We start from the raw sequence: 15,681 nt of genomic DNA, 5'->3' as shown, positions 1-15,681 counted from the left end.
GCTGGTGCCAAATAAAAAGCACCCACTACACTCCGTAAAATGGTTGGTGTCATGATGGGCATCCAGCTGTAGAAACCAAGCCAAATCAGACTGTGGAACTTGGTGCAGCCCCTGGCCTTGCCAGTTCCTGTCAAGCCATCCAACCCATGCTAGCATGGAAAATTGACATTAAATGTTGATGATGATGATACATATATCATCATCATCGTTTAACAACCGCTTTCCATGCTGGCATGGGTTGGACGGTTTGACTAAGGCCTGGAGAGCCAGCGGCTGCACCAGGCTCCAATCTGATCTGGGTTGGATGGTTCAACATGAAATAACTGCCTGCATGAACCAAACAAAGAATCTTTAACTTATCCAAACTCTCAATTTTGTCTTTGTCTTCCTAAAAGAGAACAGAAACATCAAAAAAAAAAATTATTACTTATGAAGTTAAGCAATTTAAACCACAAAAAATTAAAGCAATTTTTTAAAAGTCTCTGAATTAAGTAAAAAATATGATTGATTTTCAAAATGTCACTTTCCATTTTTCATTGCTTTAACTGCTAAATTATTATTCTGTGTCCTTGCACAATTACTACAGTTTTTGGACCCATGTTGGATTCATCCATCCTTTTGACAAGTATTGTGTTTTGTCCTGCTAGGTTTCTAGCAATCTTACTCACTAAACAAGAAAAACGCTATGAACTGGCAGGAAGTAAGTAATTATTTTAACATTAAAGAGGTCAACCATATAAATAATTAAGACTAAGTATTTTGTTTTATGTTCAAAGTGGCCAGATCAGGCCTCTCACATCTATCCTGCTATGTAATTCCAAGATTAAGCAATCACATCATCAAAATTTTGAAGCTATGGAAATTAATTCAAAACAATATGAATAAATAAGCTTTGCATTAGACAGTAACCTGAGTGTTAAAGGGTTAGAATAAGCAAGTGTTTAAGCACACTTTGTACATAAAGTTAAAAGAATATATATTAAAAAATGGTATTTAAAGAAATAAATGAAGAAAATGAGCCTCAGGTAGAAAATAAATAAGTGCTGCTGTTAGAGTTTAAAGTGATTATGTCAAGTATTAATTAAAATTCTAATTTTTTTTTAGCATACAAAATGATGATGAAAATCTTTATAAAAAATATTTAATTAGAAAAAATTGCGTGATTGAGTATTTATATTTTTATTAGCATTTCCTAAAAACCTAGATCTGTTATTTTTCATAAATGACTGTAAAAGAATTAAGAAAGCAAGAAGCACTTTCTCATCTCCAACTTTTGAATTATTTGATACATTTACAATTAAATTTCATACTAGCATACCTGTGTTGTCAAAAATACCAATGGTTTCATTAATGATAGAAAATGGCACATCAAAACAATGGGAGGAACTATTGATTAATTTCTTATCTAAAGACTTTGTACATACAACTCATAGTTTCAATAATTCTTAAATGAGCCAGCATCATCTGACTGCCAAAAATAACCATAACAATACACAAAAGTATATTGCCCCTTGTGCTATCAACTGTGACAGCTTTTCTACTGATAACATTTTTTACTGTTTCACTCAACGGTTTTATGATAATTATAAAAATTTAATTTAAAATGATAATACTGCATTTGCAAAAATCTTACACTTTTATTTTCAAAACATTTGTGATTTCCATAAAGATTTCCCATCGTTATTTATGAGTAATTAAGATTGTTCCAATTTCTTGTGCTAAAAACAACATAAAGCTGCCCATAACTAGATAATGTAAAAAACAACTTGATTAAATGACTGTTCTTCTGACTTGCTAATGGCCATGGTAAATGCAGATATTATGAGAAATTGTCAACTGTTCAGCACAAAAGGAACATTTGTATCACTTAGTGACATACTCCTCTTAAGGACAAACGCCTCCTCTCTTTTCCTATTTCAACTTAGTATCTTTCCATGAATGTATAGATCATGCAGGGATATTACCAACAAAGGATGTCAGTTCTTTCCAATGCTTCGTTTTCATTACCTTTTCTGAAAAAGACAGGTCTTTGCTGTTGCAAAAACATGTACATCTTCACTTTTCATGTATATTTCCATATTTACATGAGTACTGAATTTACGACATAAGTACTTGACACAGGGAACTACATAGCTATTATCAGCTGCACCATTATTAACTTGCACTGTTGTACCTTGATGTCACCTGCAACATGGATAACAATAGTTATTTATCTTTTTTTTTTCCTTCCCCCTCCCAAAAAGAAAAGCTCTACATTGTATTTGTCCCATCTTCGTTGAGCCCTGTGTGGCTAATAAAAGAAATGTATCTTTGTTTTTTGAAGAACTTCTTTCAGTAACTTCATTTGACAGTGTTCATTTTCCATATAACAAGCTCTCAGGTTTTCTTCACCACATGCATTTTTCTATAACATGAAGCAAAGACTGTTTCTATGTCAGGAATTTTAGCACAAACAACTTCATCTATTTGCAAGAAGTCTTTGAACTTATCATCTTGATGTAATGTTATTAAGAATGGACAGGTAGCAACTCTCTTTTCTGAAACTCAATGATGTACAAATGAACTACAAGTCTACTGAAAATGTACCACTTTGTGTCACCATCTAAAAGTTGCTTTAGTATCGGTGTGAAACACCTTGCTACTAGATCTGGTCTAGCTGAGGGATTCTGCCTATGAAATAACTTATCCCTAATTTCAGGCTAGTTTAGATTACATGTCACTGTAATGAAAATATAAGGTGTTCCATGTTGACATACTATGGCCATTGCATTGTGATAACATTCTCGCATGTTTTGTGGAGATTCTTGAAATGAAGATAGAAGAAGGAATGGATGCCCAGCCTATGCAGCCTCTGGTGCATATTACGCAACATTATTTAAATGCTCATCCGTTTCCAAGCAAGGTAATATTTTCTTACAATCATATGTATCTTTCATAGATGACTGGAAATGAACAGTATCATTTGTATGGTGATGCTAGTTGACAACCATCAAATGATGCCAACACAAGGATACATAAAAACACATACACACACACATATATATATATACACACACGATGGATATCTTTCTGTTTACATCTATCAAATCTACTCACAAGGCTTTGGTTTATCTGGGGCTAAAGTAGAAGACACTTGCCAAGTGGGACTGAACCTGAGATCACATGGTTGGGAGCAAGCTTCTTAAACATACAGCCATGCCTGCACCTATATATCATCATCATCAGCGTCGTTTAACATCCACTTTCCATACTGGCATGAGTTGGATGGTTTGACTGAGAACTGGCAAGCCAGGAAGCTGCACCAGGCTCCAATCTGATTTGGCGAGGTTTCTACAACTGGATGCCCTTTCTAACGCCAACCACTCTAGAATGCAAGTGGGTGCTTCTACATGTCACTGGCACGGGTGCCACTCAGGCAGCACTGGTATCAGCCACGCTCAAATGGTGCTTTTTACATGTCACCAGTATGGGTGCTAGTCAGGCAGCACAGGCATCAGCCACGACTACGATTTCACTGAGTTCAACAGGTCTTCACAAGTATGGCATATTGCCCAACAATTGACGGGTGCTTTTAAACAGGCCAGTTATGTGACACTGGCATCAGCCATGACTATCATCTCACTTGGCTTGCCAGGTCTTTTCAAGCACGGCATATCTCCAAAGGTCTCAGTCACTTGTCATTGCCTCTGTGAGGCCCAACATTCAAAGGTAGTGCTTCAACACCTCATCCCATATCTTTCCGGATCTACCTTTTCCACAGGTTCCCTCCACCCAAATGCCACATAAAAGCATGAAATTATGTTTCATTTGTCCATCTATCAATAATAAATAAAGAAATACATATGTGTGTGTGTGTGTGTGTGCACATTTTTCCTTTTGTCTTGGTTCTGTCAATCTATTTTTAGCAAAAGTATGAAAAATATTATTGTTTTCTATATAAAATATGAAAATTTGCAAGCTACATGAAATACATACATGGAATTTAATGACCCATTAATACAGACTCTCCTGGCCAATTATATGAGTGGGTGGTCTAGTCATAGATTGGTGTTCAAATTTCAGCTTGTTAGCTGAAAATGATTTTCTTCAGAAAACCTGTTTGCTATACAATTTGTTAGCTTAGCATACTGTTTGTATATCACCTCTTAGTATTGATATGCATGCATAATGTACTCCTGGTTTGTTGCTCAAATTTCCGCTCAATAAATAAATGGACTCCCAGTCACTTATACATGCATATGTCTGCTTGAGGTTTGTTGATCAAATTTCAGTTTGTCTTGTAAGTTTAATGTTCTTCAGAAAAACCTTTCTTTATTCAATTTGTTCTTATAGGGAACTGTTTATATATGAATACCCCATTAAATATATATCAACCTCCACCACCACTTCTGGAAGAGGTTCAGCATAATGGTTGCTGACAATAGCATGGCTGAGTCATAAGATGAAGTGAAACTCTCAGCTTTGAATGATATTTGAAAAAATATATAGTCAGATTACACCAGTGGCTTTTACAACTTTTCTACAAGCAAAAAGTCTACATCAAATTCTGAGAGATATTGTTGACATTTGAGTTTGAAGAAATCAGAGAATGAGGTGTTTGAGTAGCTAGAGTTCCATAGATAAAGATCACCTAAGAGGAACTGATACTGTCTTCCTTGTGCAATAATTGCAAGAGAAGATGTTAGCTAAGATTAAGCCTCTCTACTTAGCAATTGATGAGCTGGAGAAGACCTTTGACAGGTAGTTTTGTGGTCTGAAATAAAACTAGGAGTACATGACTGGCTTGTGAGAGCAGTACAAGCCATGAACAGAGATGCAATCAGTAAAGTGAGAGTTGGCAATAAGTTCCCCCCAGGAATTTAGCATGTAGCACATTGGTGTACATCAAGATTCAATCCTGAGCCCCTCCTATTTATTATAGTTGTCTAAGCTATTACAGAGGAGTTTAAGACTGGCAGTCAGTGGAAACTCTTTATATGTTGATGACCTAGTACTGGTAGTGGAAACTGGAGGATGTAGAAAAAAATCCCAGTTATGGAAACAAAACAGAGTTGAGAGGATTCAAAGTAGACTTAGCAAAGACTAAAGACTCAGTCAGTAGAAATGAAGACAAGACTCAGCTGCCATCAGGAAATGGCTGTGTAGACAAAATGTATGTATATATTCCATAAAGTGTACTCAAAGCTAGAGATGCCCAAGATGTTTGACGGAATCAAAGGCAGGTTGATAGTGAATAAAGACTTTGTATGTGGCAGTTAGCAGTCATCATTACTATTTAATATCTGCTTTCCATGCTAGCATGGGTAGGATAGTTCAATAGGAGCTGGTGAGCCAGAGGACTGTGCCATGCTCTACTGTCTGCTTTGGCATGGTTTCTACAGCTGGATGCCTGTTCTAACACCAGCCACTTTACAGAATGTACTGAGTGCTTTTTACATGGTACTAGCATCAGCAAGGTCACCACATACCTTCCAAGACAAAGACCCCTCAACTGAGATGGGGAGTAGTATTGAGGGAGGTGGCTTTGTGTCAAGTGATAAAAGGTTAAAGTATGACAGAGAGACCAAAACAGGTGTCTTGTTGTAGAGAAGAGACATGACTATCCCAGTTGGAAAAAGAGAGAGAGAAAAATTTGGTGGTGAAAACGTGTCAGGACATATCTTCAACTTTGAGAGAGACAAGGTGAGTGGGCAGTGACATAAATTCCTTCCAATGTTTGGAAAGCTCTATAGAAGTAGCTGATAGCTGATCAGCAACAAAAGTGGACACTCAAAAAGCATAGAGGTCAGAATGCGAATCAGGTGTAAAAAGTTCAGCAAGTTATTACCTCTGCTATCAAGTAAAGAGTAGATTATACAATGCTTATAAACAAACTGTGATGCTACATGGCAGTGAGATGTGAGCACAAAGTGCAAAAGGTGTGCAAAGACTGAAAAGAAATAATGCAAGCAGACTCCACTGAATGTGTAATGTTAGTATGCATGAGTGATGAAACACAGATGAGCTGATAGAAAAACTAGTTATACAAGGAATCAAAGGTAATGTACAAAAGAGATAACTGCACTGATATGGACATGTAATGCATATGGATGATAACAGATGAGTGATAAAGTGCTTGAACATCAATGTGAAAGAAAACAATGGGAAAGAAAGACATGGGTAGAGGTGGTGAAAGCAGATCTCGGTATGTTCCATGTCTCAAAGGAGATGAAAAGGAACACGTGGTGTGATGTTATATGGGAGAGGACAAATCTTAACCATGATAATGATCTTAAATGCATGCATGCATACATACATACATACATACATCATAATCATTTTATCATCCACTTTTCCATGCTTGCATGGATCAGATGGAATTTGTTGAGGCAGATTTTGTACAGCTGGATTTTCGTCCTATCACCAACCTTCATTTACAATCACCATGTAATGTCGGGTCAAGGACACATATATAATGGGCTTTTTTCAGCTCTCAACCATCATATCCACTTGCAAGAACTTGGTTAGCAGAAGCCTTCCCATATTGGCTCAAACTAATCTTTAATGTTGTCGTGTAGTCTCAGGTCTGTTGTACTCAAAAATACAATGATAAAAGGTATTCTAGGCATAACAATACCATCATTTATACATCAAAAACTAATTAGTTCACAACTGCCTTTATTTAAGACTATGATTTCTAAGAGTTTTCACTGCAATTTTCAGTAGGCTGAGCAACAACTGAAGTGTTGAACATGTTTAACAAACCCTGACATGTCTGAAGATAAAAGTACTCAGTATTAAGGAAACATGTAAAAGTAATGCATAAAATTGTATAAAAATATTCTGAACTACTTTTTAATTTGTGATGTATTTTTCTCTAATCATTAAATAACATTACTTGTTCAGTACAGTTTAGTCAAATATTCTCGTTTTAATGACAGTAAATATATTTCTACAAATAAGGCCATTCAAAGTGAGTTACAATAGCATTGTTAGGGGAACATGAGACTGAAGATTTAAATTGTTCTACTTCAGTTCTGGGTTTTAGAATGTGAATGAAATTCTGTTTTCTTCTTGAAACTACTACTAATCATTATTACTTACTTAGGGAGGGTGATAAAGGAAAAGGGTTTTTCTTCAGTCAAATTCATATAAACCAACACATAAACAACATTATAAGATGTAAACTAATCTCAAGCCATCTTGGCTTGAGGGTGGCGAGCTGGCAGAAACATTAGCATGCCAGGCGAAATGCTAATTGGTATTTCATCTGCCGTTACGTTCTGAATTCAAATTTCACTCGTGCGATTCTGCCTTTCATCATTTTGGAGTCGATTAAATAAGTACCAGGTATGCACTGGGGTTGATGTAATTGACTTAATCCCTTTGTCTATCCTTGTTTGTCCCCTCTATGTTTAGCCCCCTGTGTGCAATAAAGAAAGAAATCTCAAGCGATCTTTGTATGGCAGTTCACTAAAGAGGTTTAATAAGAATGAAATCTGTTTGGAGTTGTATTACCAAGAGCAAACTCACTCCTCCATCCTAAGGTAATTTACCCTCTCTTTCTTGATCAAAACTGATCATTTAAATAATGGTCCTTTCTCCCCACCACTTGGTTTCACTACATTAAGTTGTTGTTGGCACTCCGTTGCTTATGACGTCGAGGGTTCCAGTTGATCCAATCAACGGAACAGCCTGCTTGTGAAATTAATGTGAAAGTGGCTGAGCACTCCACAGACACATGTACCCTTAACGTAGTTCTCGAGGATATTCAGCGTGACACAGTGTGACAAGGCTGACCTTTTGAATTACTGGCACAACAGAAACAGGAAGTAAGAGTGAGAGAAAGTTGTGGTGAAAGAGTACAGCAGAGTTCGCCACCATCCCCTGCCGGAGCCTCGTGGAGATTTAGGTGTTTTCGCTCAATAAACACTCTCAACACCCGGTCTGGGAATCGAAACCATGATCCTATGACCGCGAGTCCGCTGCCCTAACCACTGGGCCATTGCGCCGCCACACTACATTAAGTATGTTAGCATTAACCTTAACATTTAGCTTTCAGGCAGATGACATCAGTATTAAGAGAAGCTTCTTCCGTGCCTCTGTGGAATCAGAGGTATTGTACAGGGTGGTTGCTAGAAAAGCGGAAAAACTGAAGGCAAAACTAACAAGAAAACTGTAAACCAACAAGTTTACCATGAGGGAATGTGTCCACAAATGTTCAACTATATAAAAAGTGTCATGGACATAGTAGCAGGATGGTGCAAAGCCTCACAAAGCCAAGGCTACAGTTCAGTTTCTCCAGCAATCTACCTCTGACTTCACGGCACCTGCTGATTGGCCTTCAGAGAGTCCAGACTTAAATGTGATGGATTACTGTGTCTGGAGCTTATTAGCAGAGATACAGAAATATAGATGCCATATAACCATCATTGATGAATTGAAAACGTGCTTGATAAAAGCTTGGAATGACATCCCTCAAGTTACACTTCAAAATGCTAGACGAGCTTGGATTTCTTGATTAAAACGCAGTCAAGAAGTGCACAGAAAACATTTTGAACATTTTTGAGTGCTAGTATATCATGCTTTGTGACTCTTGTGGTTTACCTCAAATAGATCTTGTGAAAATATAAATTGACATTTCACAAATTTTCTGCTTTTCTAGTGACCACCCTATAGAAGTCCATCACTTAGACATTTAAGAAAAACTAGGCACTTAAACTTGTGTGTTACAGACATTTTGAACTCATGGAAAAAGAGTCCAACCAGAATCTGTATGGTAATCTTGCAGTTACTAATGTCATTAAAGTGAGAGAGAGATGCATGTGTTTCATAGGGTATTGCTGGAGATCTAAGCAGTAACTCATAAGTGAAACACTCTTACAGACACTTTGACATGGAGATATATACATATAGATAGATAGATATACTGGTTGGTCATCCAGCAAAAATCTTCATTCAACCAGCTTTTTACAGACATGGGACATTGCCCTGCTGATCTCACCAATACTGTGAGGAAACATGATGGGTGGTGTAATTGAGATAGGGAAATCCAAGCAAACTTGACCAGATTATTCATGCAGAACACAAGTATTTCTCCTTAATCCTTAATATAAATGCAGTTTAAAAATACAAAGCAATATATTAAGACAGTTTATAGTAGCTGAGATTGAGATGATAATCTTTCTTGGTGATTATGGTGGGTCTCCTTTACAGGACCGATAATGAATAAATACATCCTCATGGAATGGGTGTATAAGGTCATGTTCATTATCAACCCAGTCTCCTGGAATCATCTGCTACCAATGATTCTATTCTTCTTATTTTAAAAGCAGAATTCCAAAGTTACTTTGCTGCAGTACACATTCTACCCTTTTATATACATTAAAAACAAGAAACAAAGGTGGAACTATATCTTCATTTGCCCAATGAAGACAAACGCCTTGCATCAACAGAACTAAAATGTCTTCCTCATTTCCAGTAACTTAAGACAGTTGAAAAGCAATTTTTCTGAAGTGAAGATAGCAGTTAGGTATTTAGTGATTGCTGTCTATAATAAGACTTTTGATCAGTCTGCTTGTTTCCATGATAGGTTTGTAACTGGATTTTTGTACCAGTACCTACTAACGTTTAATAATTTAAGGAGGCTAGGTAAAAATAGCAGTGTGGTATCCTCTCTATTAAACAGACAAATCCAAATCTGATCTGGTTGGTTTATAAACCAGTGACAAAGAGAAGCCTAGGATCCAAGGTGAAAGTGGATTTGTCGTACATCCAATCCTTTCAAATGAATAACTGGAGAAAGTAGTGGTGGTGGTATTCGAGCATTTGATATTCAGCAGGTTGCTGTCTTAGCTAAATTAGTCAGTGTGCAGTATCTTCCAATGCTACAAGAATTTGGAAGAAAACATGTATCTCAAGAAAAATTAATAGTCTGTAATGATACGATTATAAAGATGCTGTAGGTAACCAGCATGCTAATATAAACACACTCCAGCATTCAAATCTACCAAAAACCAATGGTGATCACTGACAGGATGCTAATGTGCACTTTTTTTAAAAATTGAAGGTGACAATAGGGATTGAAACAACTACAGAAGAATCTTGCTGAATTTCATGGAGGAAGCATTTGCCCAAACACTGCTTTCTATTGTACAATCAACAAAGAATCCTGCCTGGAAACCAACATGGATTTTGTTACATTCAATGCTCCACAGACATGGTCTTTTTCAAAAGTGATGATAAGCACCACAAGACTTCTATTAACATCATTAGACACCTGTCAAATAGTAAATGGTATCTGTTGACTAGTTAAGGAGCAAGTATATAATGGTAAAATATTTACCCTTTATTATCATGTTAAGAAATTACAAGGCCTAGAAAAAATAGAGGTGACTGGAAAAGACAGGCATAATTGCAACTTCACTAGTCACTATGTTTATAGGTATTACAGCAACAATTGTTCTGATGAGTCACAAGGTAAGAGATGAATTGTTTTACTAACTTTTTGGTTCTACTTCTAATGAAATGAATTAATAGAAAATCAGAGAACTGGTTAGGTATTTGAGGAGCTTAATTTGTCAACTTTGATTGTTATATAGAAAATGAGGACAAGAAATAGTACAGTTTCAAAATATCTTTTATTGTTCAACCTTTCTTTATTGCTTTGTTAATGAGTTAAGATTTTTATTGAAAGCATTAACACCTATCTAAATGGTAAGACTGTTATTTTAGCGCTTAGTCATGTTGAGACAAGTTAAGAAGCTTAATATTCACCTCTTTGATTTTAACTATTGCAATATTCGCTTTCAGAAAATAATTTGCTTGTTAACATATTCTTGGTAGAGAGCATTTATTAGATAGTCTATCTCCTTCATTAACATCAATAAGATTAAATTTAATTTTAACTGTCAGATAAGAATAAATAATGCTTTGTGTATAATGAAACATTACACATCACTAAAATTAAACTGGCCAAAATATAACATGAAACAAATACATTTCTAATGAAATTTTAGAGCTAAATGTCCTTGTACTGACTAGAAACCTAATGTGTACTATTTTATATCAATAAAATTGGTTATCATTACAAAATTAAATTTTGAATTAATTTTTTCAAGCAGAATAGGTAATAATAGGATGACTACAGCTAGAATACCAACCAAAGAATTTCTGCTGCAATTTGAAATACAAGTAATATATTAAATATATATATATTACCCTTTCATCTACAGTTTGAGAATCTATGAAATAAGGATAATGCTATAATTTACATTTTTGCTCAGCTAACAGTGCCTAGCTAAAGCACGACTGTTACAATTGCAACATTTCAAAGCAACTATGAACTGCTTTCAATGGCAAAATACAAGATTTGAGAAAACAATCTCTTTCATTTCAGTTTCAACATTACTGATTTATTTGCTATATAAAGTCTGGAGTTACTCAAGTTAACAGATTATTGCCCTGTGTAATAAAATGCAAGGAATATTTAACCCTTTCATTACTGTGTTTATTTTGAGATGTTCTGTGTTTCTTTCAATTACTTCAAATACAACAAAGAATTTAGTAAAATAACTTGGTTATCATTCAGCTAGTGTTAGGAACAGAAATTGTGACTAAGGTTTGGTGGAAGATTTTAATTCAAAACTTATGAAAACAGGACATTTGTACTACAGAGCCAGAACCAGCTTCAGCCAGATTGGTAATGAAAGTGTTAAGTAAAAGAAGATATTCTAACCCTTTAGCATTCAAATTACTCTGTTAAATGTAATGCTTATTTATTTATATTGCTTGAATCAATCATGTGTTACCTAATAACTTCAAAATTTTTTGAATGACATTGTAGAGTAGGTATGAGAGGCCAAATGTGGCCAGTTGGAATATAAAACAGGTAGAATGTTTTGGTCAGAAATGGCTGGTTTAAATGCTAAAAAGTTGATTATTTTCAATATGCCAAACTAATCATGCTAAATGCTGGATTACTGGCAATCAGTGTAAGTTCAAATGTAACTGCATCCACTGAGTAGTAAATACATATTTTGGTTGTCTCAACTGACAACAGATTTTACTCTAGCATTGCAAATGAGACAACAATAATAGAAAGAACCCCTAGTAGACTTAAATCAGCAAAATCAGTAGATATAAAAATGAAACCTAAAGTATTTTACTTACAAGTTGTGTTATAATACTATGTTTCATTGATTCCATATCAATAATCAGCCCATACAAACTCTACAATTCGAGCATCATTCATTTGTTGAAAGCAACATATGCTGTTTTGTTGGTAGTGTTTATTTTTTTGGTCATCTGTCTCACAGCCATAATCTCTCTCTATATAAAACCCTTTGTATCTCTGTCTGTTCCCAATGCATTCTCAAATGACTCAACCAAATCAAATCAAATTTTACATGGTAATACTATCACACCACATGAGTGTCAATATGTAATTATTTTGTCATTTGGATTAAAACAATGCAACATTAGTACTGGTTCACTATTACGTGTCAAAAGTCAAAGAATAAAAGTGAAAGAATAAGATCTATATTGTAAAGTGATATATTGCTTCACACATCTATACATACATATGTGACAACTGACATTCCTGAATGTATGTGAGTGCTAGAGGTGAAACTCTTGAAAACAAAAATGAAGTGGTAAGGTCCAAAGTATATATAAAAATACACATTTACTGTTCCATTACCAGTTAATAATTGTTGCAAGGTTGCAAGATATTTACAATTACATATCTGCCCTTACATCAAGAAATTTATCTTATGTATATATATACTTCTTTGTCTCTCTGTAATAATTATTGTGGCATTTACTGTTAAATTAGCAGTTCCATACATGTACTTCTATTTCATTCATTTGTTTATATTTCGTTAATTTACACTCCATACAAAAATACAAACAAACTATATACATACCAAGCGATAAACCATTATGCCTTATTTTTTCAAGTAATTCATTACTACATATTCTCATGTGACTGCATAGGTTCACTTTGTTTCTTATTCTACAGCCACACCAGCAATCCAATGTCAACCCTTCGTCTTCTGCAACATTTCAACAGTTCACTTCCCCTTGCTGTCTCCCATTGCAGCCCATTTCCGGAATGTACCCATTTATGTACAATATCACCTATTACACCTCCATTCATTTGACTGTCAACCATATGATGGGTTGTGTTAGATGTAGTGCTGACTACCTCAAAAGTGAGTATATTCACTGATAGCTTTTCGGTAGGTTCAAAAATTACATACCCCCCACTCACAATTTTCCATAAGTTATGTGCCTGGAATCCTCCAAATGGACATATTACATGTTGCTTGGTCGAATTAGACCATTTATCCCACAAATCTTTTGCCATCAATGCTGCACTTTCCCATATCACCTGTTTCAACATAATTGTAATTTATATACACAAACTATACCATTTTAATCCCGAGCAGTGCCAGGTATCTCTGCTAGTCCATTATAAAGTTACTGTTCTAATTCTCTAAACTGTTTAATCCCTCATTTGAAATTGTTTAATATTTCAATATTTTACTGCAGCTGTTTTTAGTTATTTTTAACTCAGAATACATAACTGTATTATTCAACAAGACTTAGTATAGAAACCTCCTCTTCTGTCTGAAAAAGACTATTATTGGCAATTACCTCCATGAAAAGAAACAACCTGTACTGTTTCTATAACAGATATTTCTTTTTCATTAACTTAGTTCATGTTAAGGTATACCAATATACAAAAACAAATAATCAAAAGTAAAAAAAAATGCCATAAATAAAATATGTATGAATGGTTAGGGTAAGGCTACTTTTATACTTTTATATATAAAAGATAAATGCAAGAACTACCAAAATCTTTCATACTTTTGCATATGATATACCTTGTCCTTAACCCTTTTGATGCCAAGCCACATGAATTCAACCCAGGTTTTATAACACAAACTTCCTATTAACAGTGATCTAAATTAATACTTTCCATTAATATTTCATGTTAATTTGTTTCTAACCTCATTTTTCTAATGGCAAACATTTCATTAATTCTTCACTATTTTCAAAATCAATTGAGACAAAGGTAACAAAAGGATTAAAAAGTTAAAAGGGTTTATAGAGAATGTACTAATGTGAAGGGTGTATCTAACTCTGAGATCAACATACAGATATGCACACACATGTATGTATGTATGTACTCTCATATATATATATATATATATACACAGGCCTAAAATTACGCAAACATCAAAGAATCCAGATATATTCAAAAACAGAAGGGATATTTCCATCATTCATTATCAATATATATATATAAAAAAAAAGAAATTAACAGGTCCGAATGTGGCGAAGAATTTATCTCCAGTCTCAAATGCAGTACTACATCAGGACAAATATTGGTGCAAGCCTATAGAAATGGTGGTTGAGAGAAGAAACATAATTACAACTCTCAGACATTCACAAGTTAAACTGATTTCATTTTCTATGTTGAATTGAATTGGACAAATCTATAGGACAGGTCTTTTATCATTTCTTTTAGACAATTCCTAAAAATTCTGATATTTCCTTCACCAACTTTTCCACTAAGCCTATAGTATTTGAGCCTCTTCTCATACTGATACAATCAAGGTTAATTTTACATTTCAATCTAAAATATATATCAAATATACAACTCATTTTTTGCTTGCTTTTCAGATCTTGGTGGTGCTTAAAAAATTCGGTGTAGTTGTTTGGCACATGTTTTCAATTGTCACATTCTTTTACATAGAGAAAACTGCCTTTCACTTCTTACAACCAAGGATGACTTTCATAACCAAAAGAACTCTGCTTCATATTATTGTATTTTTAATGGATGCTTAAGAGACAAAGAGAAAAGCCTCTAAAACCATCAAAAATTTCAAGGTGTATACAACAGGCATGTCAAACATGCAGCCTTTTCAAATACAAGTGCTGCCTTCGAGTGGCATAATTAGTGGTTTAAAAATGAGGAACCCCCAAAATTTTTTCATAATAAATATGATTTAATTATTATTATACAAAACAGCATCTGCTGTGAAGCTGATATGATTCCTACAGGTGAACAAGTGAAAGTATAGTAACTAATCTAAACTTCAAAACTTAATTAAAATTAAATTTGTCTTTCTTACTATAACAATCATTCGTGTATTGTTAGTCAAACTTAGAAATGTTATATATGAGAACAATGTGGTATAATTATGTTACATATTGTTCTGAGTTCAAATTCCACTGAGAATGACTTTGACCATTTCAGAGTTCATTAAGTAAATACCAGTTAAGTATTGGGTCGATTAAACTGGCTGTTCCCCCTACAACCACTACCACCACAAAAGAACTGACTTTTGACTGACAAACCAACATTACTCTTTACTGATTCTTTTTGGGCCCAAAATTAAATTGCATGTTTTGTACACACCCTAGATATGATGCAATATACATATTTTTATTGATACTATTTTTTATCACTCTTTCATTTTTTACTCTCTCTTTTACTTGTTTCAGTCATTTGATTGCTGCCATGCTGGAGCACCGCCTTTAGTCGAGCAAATCGACCCTGGGACTTATTCTTTGTAAGCCTAGTACTTATTCTATCGGTCTCTTTTGCCGAACCGCTAAGTGACAGGGACATAAACACACCAGCATCAGTTATCAAGCAATGATAGGGGAACAAACACAGACACACAAACA

General features: G+C 34.8%; 1 protein-coding gene across 4 annotated transcripts in view; it reads right to left on the bottom strand.

The window, feature by feature from the left end:
* The window catches only part of LOC106879288 (bcl-2-like protein 1), a 59,446-nt gene that overhangs the window by 39,331 nt on the left and 4,434 nt on the right, over window positions 1-15,681 (bottom strand). The gene's annotated exons all lie outside the window — the stretch shown is intronic.

Source organism: Octopus bimaculoides, chromosome 9, assembly GCF_001194135.2.
Source record: "Octopus bimaculoides isolate UCB-OBI-ISO-001 chromosome 9, ASM119413v2, whole genome shotgun sequence".
Taxonomy (NCBI): domain Eukaryota; kingdom Metazoa; phylum Mollusca; class Cephalopoda; order Octopoda; family Octopodidae; genus Octopus; species Octopus bimaculoides.
Note: the sequence above shows the minus strand (reverse complement) of the source record. Positions and strands in the feature narration are given on the sequence as shown.